This window comes from Asparagus officinalis, chromosome 3, assembly GCF_001876935.1.
Source record: "Asparagus officinalis chromosome 3, Aspof.V1, whole genome shotgun sequence".
Taxonomy (NCBI): domain Eukaryota; kingdom Viridiplantae; phylum Streptophyta; class Magnoliopsida; order Asparagales; family Asparagaceae; genus Asparagus; species Asparagus officinalis.
In genome coordinates, this window is record NC_033796.1 from 84,187,555 (window position 1) to 84,196,913 (window position 9,359).

The following is a 9,359-nucleotide window of genomic DNA, read 5'->3' on the forward strand; positions in this document are numbered from 1 at the left end:
TTTGGTTGGTGGTGGGTGTGTGTGCTTTTTTGGGTCGGAGTGTGCGGGGAGGAACCCGTGAGCCATCTTGCACCGCCGATTTTGCCCTTGGTCTTTTATGCCCTGGCCTTCCATCTGTTCGCGGGACGGGAAAAATTCGTTGTGGCTTTCTTTTGTTTTTAATATTGATTCCAATTTGTCATCGTTGAAGTACAACGTTTTGAGTTACAAAAATGATCCGGTCTTTTTATAAGATTCCGTTACAATGAAAATTCAAAGGGAAAAATAAAAACGATTACACAAACTTTTCTCCTTCTGTGTCGAACGGAATCGCAAAGCTCTTTTCTCTCGGCTCGCTCGTCTTGTTATGGGTCTTTGGCCTGCGCCGGGTATGTTTTCCGGTGGACCCACGCATCCAGGGGCGATCTAATCTCCCGATCGTACGCAGTTACGACTCCGGGTATTATTCCACGAACAGCGAAGAATAATAAGCCGGAGGGATTGATTCACATAGGAACAAGCGCTCCAAGTCTCGGGATCTAGACCAAAGACCTAGATCCGGAGTTTCGTACGGCGTAATCTGAATCTGGTCCTCTCCAAACCGTTTGCCTCTTATTTTGGCGTTGACGGTGCCGAGCACCCAGCATCTGCGATGGAGCAAAATCCTCTGAAGTTCCCAGAAGCTTGGAATTCTTGTTAAACGTTCTGAGATGTTCTCCAATCCAGCAGGGCTTCGCTCTCCAAATTTTCCCCAACCTTTTTGAAATTGAAGAAACCCCTTGGCGCCTATTTTATAGGGCTCTCGTTACTGCTGCCCGTGCCCGTGTGCGCAGCGTGTGGCCAGCCTCAAGGTGCCGCGCCACGCTCAAGGCGTCGGCTCATGCGCGAGGCCACCAAGAGGTGGCTCCGGCGGCAACCTGGTTTGGGGCTCCCGGGCCACCGAGCCACCTCTCTGGTGGCTCGGTGGTGGCCGAGCCACCTTGGTGGCCGCCGAGCCACCAAGGAGGTGGCTCGGCCTCCGAGCCACCATTTGGTGGCTCGGAGGTGGCCGAGCCACCCCAAGGTGGCTCGGCCACCGAGCCACTTAGGTGGCTCGGCCGAGCCACCACTTGGTGGCTCGGCCACCGAGCCACCTTGGTGGCTCGGTGAGCCGCCTCGGTGACTTGGTTTCCGAGCCCCTCCGGGTGTTTGGTTTTCTGCTGTTTTCCACCTTTGGGTTCTGTCCGTGATTCGGTTGATCCAGACTCTGATTTGATTCCTGATTTGGCAGTAAGTCGGATTCCTGATTTGGCAGTAAATCCACTTCTGAGTTCGAGTCCGAAACCGATCTTGATTCGATCGTGATTCGTCCGAGTATGCCCTTGGTTGGATGACTCGTTGACTCTTCGAACACTTGGCTTGATCCCGCACGCGAATGGACGTATTCCGTTGCTTGCGTGCGATTAGTCAATCTCGTTGCCTCGTTGGTTTGTCGGTTTGTGCCGAGCTGAGCTAAGGGACCTATAAGCAATTTTATATGCCTACAGATACCCCCTCCAAAGTATTTCAGTCTCGTTCTTTTATAGAAGAGTCTGGAATACTTTGGATATGCTTGTCCCAACCTTCAGTCGGTGTAATGGGACCTTGGAATGACTTCCGTTCTTGATTCCTTCAATTCTCCAGGCTATTCGGTGCTTTGTCGAATGTCTGAAAGAGTTTCGGTGCTGCATTTATTGTCTGACCGTTGTCGGAATTTTGAACTTTGAAGTCGGTTCCTGATTTAGCTGACCATCGATTGTTGGCGTCGAGTCTTTATCTGCAACGCGTTGTCCGGCGTCTTATTGTTTGAGTTATCCTTAAGAATATTTATAGAAAACATTCTCCAGGAACTTCTCAAAAATTAGGGAACAGTTTATACTCATATACCTTATTGGAGTATTTAAGAAGCAGTTTAACCTCATGCACTGTTGGAGGATTGAGGAGCAGTTTATACTCATATACTCTTCGGAGTGTTAGTTCTTTCATTGCAACGCATTGATAGGCGTTGACCTAGGGTCACGCGTTGTCCGGCGTTGACCTTAGGGTTTTGAACGTCGTACGTTGAATTTTTGCTCGCAACGCGTTGACTGGCGTTGACCTAGGGATCACGCGTTGACCGGCGTTGACCCTAGGGTTTCGAACGTCGTACGTTGAATTTTTGCTCGCAACGCGTTGACTGGCGTTGACCTAGGGTTACGCGTTGTCCGGCGTTGACCTTAGGGTTTCGAACGTCGTTGGATGCTCAAGTCACGAGACCAACTAATGGAGCTGATGCGTCAGTGACTCTCGTATTTATAGGATTTTTGGCAAACCCTCAGCCATTAACGGGTTTGATGAGCCTTTACCGACTACCGTTTGAGTCGGGCTAGCATGCGGATTGTTCAAGTCCGTTCCGCATGTGACGTTAAGCTAAAAGAGTTAACCCTTTTAGTGCTACGATATTGAATACGTAGACTTCGTCTTTCTCACGGGAATAGACTACCCGGCGACGCGTGTTAGGCGTCGACTTTGGGGTTTTTGGCTAACCCCCAGCCTTCAACGGATTTGATTAGCCTTTACCGACTACCGTTTGAGTCGGGCTAGCATGCGGATTGTCTAAATCCGTTCCGCATGTAACGTTGTGCTAAGAGAGTGAATTCTCTGAGACTTTGTGCTATGATGTTGAATACATAGGCTTCGCCATTGTTACGGGAATAGGCTACCCGGCAACGTGTATTAGACGTTGACTTATCCCTACTTAGGCTTCGGGATAAAAATACCCCAGACTGGTATTCTGGTGTCTTTTTCAATCGGTAAAAGACTAAACCGGCGACGCGTGTTAGGCGTCGGCATATCCTTTCTTAGGATTCAGGATGAAATTCCCCATGCGTGTAAGGCATGGATTTTGGTGTTATTAATAACAACCTGCCACAATGTTGAATATGTGGACGGATGTTCTTTTCAACGGTTAAGAACTAACCGGCAGCGCGGGTTAGGCACAGACTTATCCTTGCTTAGGTTTCAGGATAGAATACCCCAGAATCGAACTCTGGTGTCTTTTTGTACGGAAAAAGACTAAACCGGCAACGCGTGTTAGGCGTTGACTTATCCCTACTTAGGATTCGGGATAAAATTCCCTGTACCTGTGAGGCACAGATTTTGGGATTTGAAAAAGGTGGTGTCTTCTCTTGGGGCAAAGACGAACCCGAAATGGGAGAGGAAGAATTTTATATTCTATCTCCCGAAAATGAAGAAGAAGAATTTTATATTCTATCTTCAACTGGAAAGGAGACTCGAGGTGGGATCTCCACCCCCAGAATCCGGAAAGGTGAAACTGAGAGTGGGATCTCCACTCCGAGAATCGAAAAGATTCGGATAACCCTAACTGTCGGAAGGTTTGATTACCGAACTAAAGATGAATTTCTCGTTTATCGAGAGTGAATCTTGGTTTTGACCCTAACTGTAGGAAGGTTTGGCCAAACAGGAGTTTGAGGTGACCCTAACTGTCGGAAGGTTTGATCACTCGATTTGAAAGTGGACCTCTCGTTCATTGGAGGAATCGAGAGGGGATTTTGACTGTGGTCCTAACTGTAAGAAGGTTTGACCAATTGGGAGATTTGAGACGATCCTAACTGTAGGAAGGTTTGATCGCTCGATTTGAGGACCTCTCGTTCATTGGGGGAATCGAGAGGGGATTTTGATTGTGGTCCTAACTGTAAGAAGGTTTGACCAATTGGGAATTTTATGTCCAGACTCTAACAGTGAGAGTGTTGAGTACACAGACACGGTGAGAATTTGAATGGGAGTTCTTATTCATTACATTGTTGTGGTTTTGGGAACTTCCCGTTACATAAATCGTCCACCCCCAGTTTCCTCTGCGGAACTGGTTCGGACATTATTATCAGTTACCTAACCGGGTTATCCTTGAGAATATTAGCTTAATATTCTCCAGGAACTTCCCGTCAAAAGTGAGGAAACAGTTTAGACTCATATACCTATTGGAGTATCAGGGAGTAGTTTAACCTCTTATACCGGTCGGAGGATTGAGACACAGTTTATACTCGTATACTCTTTGGAGTTATGAGAAACAGTTTATACTCATATACTCTTTGAAGTGTTGAGAAGCAGTTTATACTCTTATACTTGTCGGAGTCTTGCCATTCTCATTTGGCTTACCTTAGCGTTACGACGCCGGCTTCAACCAAGGTCTGAATGCTATTCTTGAGAGCAAAGCAATCCTTGGTGGGATGAACGACCCTCCTGTGGTATGCACAGTACTTTGGGTCCGTAGTGTTGTCAGCTTCCTCCTGATTTGTGATAGGTGGTAGCTTGATCTTGTTACCTTCAAGGAGGGATTCGAAGATGGCGGGAACGTCTTCGTCCTTGAAGGAATACTCTCTTTGGAGTTTCGGACCCGAAGTCTTTTGCTGCATTCGGGATTGCTGTTGTGACGCTTGATTAGCACCACCAGTAGCTGCAGGTGTTTTGCCCTTACTACGAGAGGCGAAGTTTGAGTCCAGAGGATTAGCCGTCGGTAGGTTCCTCTCGGCCTTCTTCCTTCGGAGGAAACGTTCAGCTTGCTCTCCTCGGACTTTCAGATCCTGCCACGTTTTGGACGGTGCTGTGCCCATTGCTTCCAACACGTCCAGCGAAAGGTTGTTGTGGCAGGTCTGGAGGATGAATTCATTGGTGATCGGGTCCCGACAATTCATCGCTTTGTTCCGGAACCTTTTAACGAAGGTGTCGACTAACTCCCCGTCCTTCTGCTTCTCATCGAGCAATGATCCGATAGATATCTCGGTGTCGTCGTCGAAGAAGTTGGCCAGGAACTTGATCTCCATGTCATCCCAGCTGTTTACGCTGCCTGGCTTGAGGCGGCGATACCAATCGAAGGCGGCTCCGCGAAGAGTGCCGACGAATGACCGCACCATCAGAGGCTCATTGCCGGAAATAATACCCAGGTGCGATTTGAAATAAATCAAATGCTGAGTGGGGGAACCCTTCCCATCGAACGGCGTGAAGTTGATTAAACTAAACTTCGTTGAGCGGAGATCAATGTGTTGATCTTGCTCTCGAGATCTTTGATCTTCAAGTCTTCACTTGTATCTTCGTTGGCATCCTCGTTACCACCCCCTGTATTGACAGGAGGGTTATTGGCATTGTGAGCTTCATCCCTATCTGCGTGCTCCTTTTCCTGAATAATCTGGTTACGGCGGTTCGATTCACTTTGCTGGTTCCTGAATGCATGGATTTGCTGCTCATGCATCGTGTGCTCTTTTTCCTGAACAACCGGGTTACGGTGACTTGGTTCACCTTGTTGGTTCCTGAATGCCTGGATTTGTTGCTCATGCATCTCTCTCATAGTCTGCATGGCCATCTGCATCTCGAACCTGAAGCTTTCTTTCTGCTTAGCCAAAGCGTCTTCAAGCATTTTGGCCATTTCTTCCGCGCCTATCATGAATGACTCGCGGGGTTGTCCTTCGCTGGACACTGTATTGTCCGATGCGACAGCAGAGCAGGAATCCGATTCTTCATCTTCCGAAGGCAATCTTGTCCGAACCCTACCATAAGTTCCTCGTGCGATGGCTCCGGACTGCAGACGGGTTACACGCCGGGACGCTTCCAGAAACGATTTGAGATCAATCTGTGTCGATGTCTCTTTGCTGGTCATGTTGGCGGTGACCCTCGGAAATTCTCCGTCTTTAACCACCGTTCTTCTTTGCCGGAAACGCCTATACCTTGGTTTTGGCGTTTCGGTGCCGAGCCTTTCGAACACTGAAATTCTCTCGGGGACTCCCTTGATGCAGTTGCATTGAGACAGTACTACCCGAATGAGCTTGGCACATGGGCACTGAGTTTCGAGCCCTTGAGGGCTTCTTTTTCTTGTTTTGTTCGTACCCCCAGCACGATAGTACAACTCGTCATTTTGACAGTCGGAGTAACCTATCGTGTGTGGGCACGACTTCTCAGGTATAACATTATCACTATCAGATGATAATGTTTCCATCTGAGGGCGAATTGCCTTCCTTGGACTTTCAAGAGTCACGCGCCTTGAGACATGCCTTTTTGGGCGTGAATTCTCAGCGGGCTCTTGGACCTCAATGCGCAAATTAGCGCGCGCAGTTGCCTTGAGCTCCTTGTCATGTTGGAGGTAGCGGTGACCCCCAGCGTGTTGATTCGTTCGGGGTTTTCTTAGTGGGCCCAAACGTTCTTGGATCGGAGCTTTGCTTCGCTCATCGGGAATTGGACCGAGGCGCTCCAAGACTGGCTTTCTTCTTCGGGAGGATTCTGCATGATCTCCCGGAGTAGCTATGGGAATTCTCGGCGACTTAGCTGGGTTCGCCGGAGGTTGAATTTTGGTTGGAGGCTGCAAAGGTTGCTCCTTAGCCTGAATTGCCGCTTCAGACTTTGGCCTCCAAACTTTGCGAGTTGGTGGCGGCTTCTTGGCCACTTCTTTCTGCAACTTTCTACGGGCTTCTTCGGCTTGAGCCCGTGCCTGCGCTGATAGTGCGCGGCGTTTGCGGATGCGTTCTTCCAGCGTCGAACGATTCCGTTTGACACGGATCCATTCCATTGTTGGCGGCTTGGAAGAGGTGCCGTTCATCTGTTGTTGAGGCTGTTTGCCTCTCTTGTTCTTCAGACCCGCGTTGTAGCGGACTCCGTCGGTGGACTCCATCGCTTTGGCGAATTGTTTGGCCAAGCGTTGGCGTTGCCTTTGGCGGGCTCTCTTTGAGAGAGTCACCGCTCCTTTGGTGACGGAGGAATTGGTTGGAACCAGCTTGATCTGGTTGGAGATTGGTGGAGCCTCATCTGACGCAACTTTGGCGTCAATCGAGATGAGGTCGTCGTTGGTAGCTTCAACTTCTTCGTACCAACGCACCTTTCTGTTGGAAGAGAACTTGGACTTCTTGGACTTGCGGGGGGAGGTTGATCTAGACGAGGATGAAAGGTATTCCTCGAACTTGGTCTGATCGAACTCGTATTCGACCTCCTCCACGACTGGGATCAAGATCCGCGGCTGCGACGCTCCGATCTCGGCAGCGAGATCGGTGGCTCCCACTGTGGTCGCCAGATTGTTCGCTGGAAAATTCGTGTCTTTCTTTGTTATTGATTCCATTGTCATCTTGAGTTACAACTTTTTGAGTTACAAAAGATCCGGTCTTTTTATAAGATCCGGTTACAACGAAAATCAAATAAAAATAAACAAAGATTACAACTTTTCTCCTTTTGTGTCGAACGAATCGCGAGCTCCTGTTTTGCGGTCGCTCGCTTTGTGGGTTCTTTGCCTGCGCCGGGGTTGTTTGCCGTGGACCACCGCGCGATCTAGATCCGGTCGGATCTACGCAGTACAACGGGTATTATTTCACCAAGGAAATAATAGCCGGGGAGGATTGTTTCACCAAGGAAACAATCGTCCAAGTCTCGGGATCTAAGACCAAGCTTAGATCCGGAGTATGCCTGCGTAGATCTGAGATGTCGGCCACTGTCGGCCACCTCTGGGTGGCCGGCACTGGGCCGAGCCACCTCAAGGTGGCTCGGCTCATGCCGAGCCTCCTAGGTGTTGTGGTTTTTTGCCGTTTTTTTTCGGTCTCGTGATTTGGTTGATTTAGACTCTGATTTGGCAGTAAGTCCGATTCCCGATTTGGCAGTAAATCTGATTCCTGATTTGGCAGTAAATCTGGATCCTGATTTGGCAGTAAATCTGATTCCTGATTAGGCAGTAAATCTGGATCCTGATTAGGCAGTAAATCTGATTCCATTCCGTGGCTTGCGTGCGATTCGTCGATCTCGTCGCCTCGTTGGTTCGTCGGTTTGTGCCGAGCTGTGCTAAGGGATCTATAAGCAATTTTATACGCCTACACTTTTGAGGGTGTTTTTTTATAGTTTTCTAAATTTTAATTGTATTTTCAATGTAATGCATAGATACGTCAATTAACGATGATATTGAAAAGTAAGTCGTTCTCAAGATGTATTAGGCCACATGTTACTATTCCTAGGCAGTGTAGTTTATATATGCAATTTTTTTTAGATAATCTATATAGTAGTTAAAATAATTTTGACTTTAATGTACTCTTTTTTATAAATTATATTTACTATGAACTCACCATATAATTTTAACTGTGGTCATCATAATTTTAATACATTTGATTGATTGACTATATAAGTTTATAAACCATAGATTACTTTACTTTCTCGCATGAACTAATATTTAGCGCCTAATAATTTAAATTATTATTTTTAAATTTAATATAAAGAGTAGGTCTAATAACATTTATTTATTTACATACAAGATAATACAATCTCAATTCCTATCTTTTGCTTAAGATTTATTTCATAGTTACGCGTACCAAATTAGTAACTAAAATAATAATTATTCATGCTTAAATTATGATGATTGTAGTTGGTCACTCACTATGGAATTTTTATGAAGATGTATACATTACTCTCAATAGATATCTACACTACCCATGTATATTTTATAAATTAGTTGTTAATTTGACATATTAAATTACTTTTCCTTTGTAGAAATCTCTTCTTTGACTTTTGGATTATGTAATCACTATATCATCATTCTATCGTAGAAAGGACCTCACTCTAAATGGTTTCAAGCTAATGTTTAAGTTAAACTAAAATATATATTTTTGCTACTATATGAATATATTTTTTTAAGAAAATCATGTCAATACTTTTTAAATAGAAGAGAATATTCTAACCTCTGATATTATAAAAATTAAATATAGTCAATTGAGTGATTAGCAAAAGAGGACTTATATTAGAAAAACGTGAATAATAAGATAAAGATAAAAGATAATGGTATTGCAAATAGTACTACCAATAGAAAACTACAATGTAAAGTTAACATATTTTGTGGAGCCCAACTACTGGCCATAAGTATCGAGGTTTTCATATATATAATTTATAATTTATTAAAAAGAATCATATAATATTATATAATAAAAATGATTTAATATTGAATAGTAATATCGTTGTAACAATATCGTTATTAGGTAAAATTCTTCATGAACCAATATGTTCTTTACGATATATAAGCTATTCACTCTAAATTCTTATGTCTTTTATAGAGCCAAAAAGTTTGAATACGAGTCTCTAACATTTTTCTCTCACAGTAGAAAATTTCACTTAGCAGATGTGGATATTCTGGATGAGTTATATATTATATATACAATACAATTATCCTAGGCAAGTGATTAATAATAGCATTTTTCATTCATGTCATTTGGGGCAAGATTTGATAGGAACCTTGCATCAAAGAAAAAATAATTTTTTATAGCACATGGCAAAATATATCATAATCTCTCTACTCTAGTTTCACAAGAAAATAATTTCTCATACTTTTAGTTTTACTTCTATGGTTCAGAGAA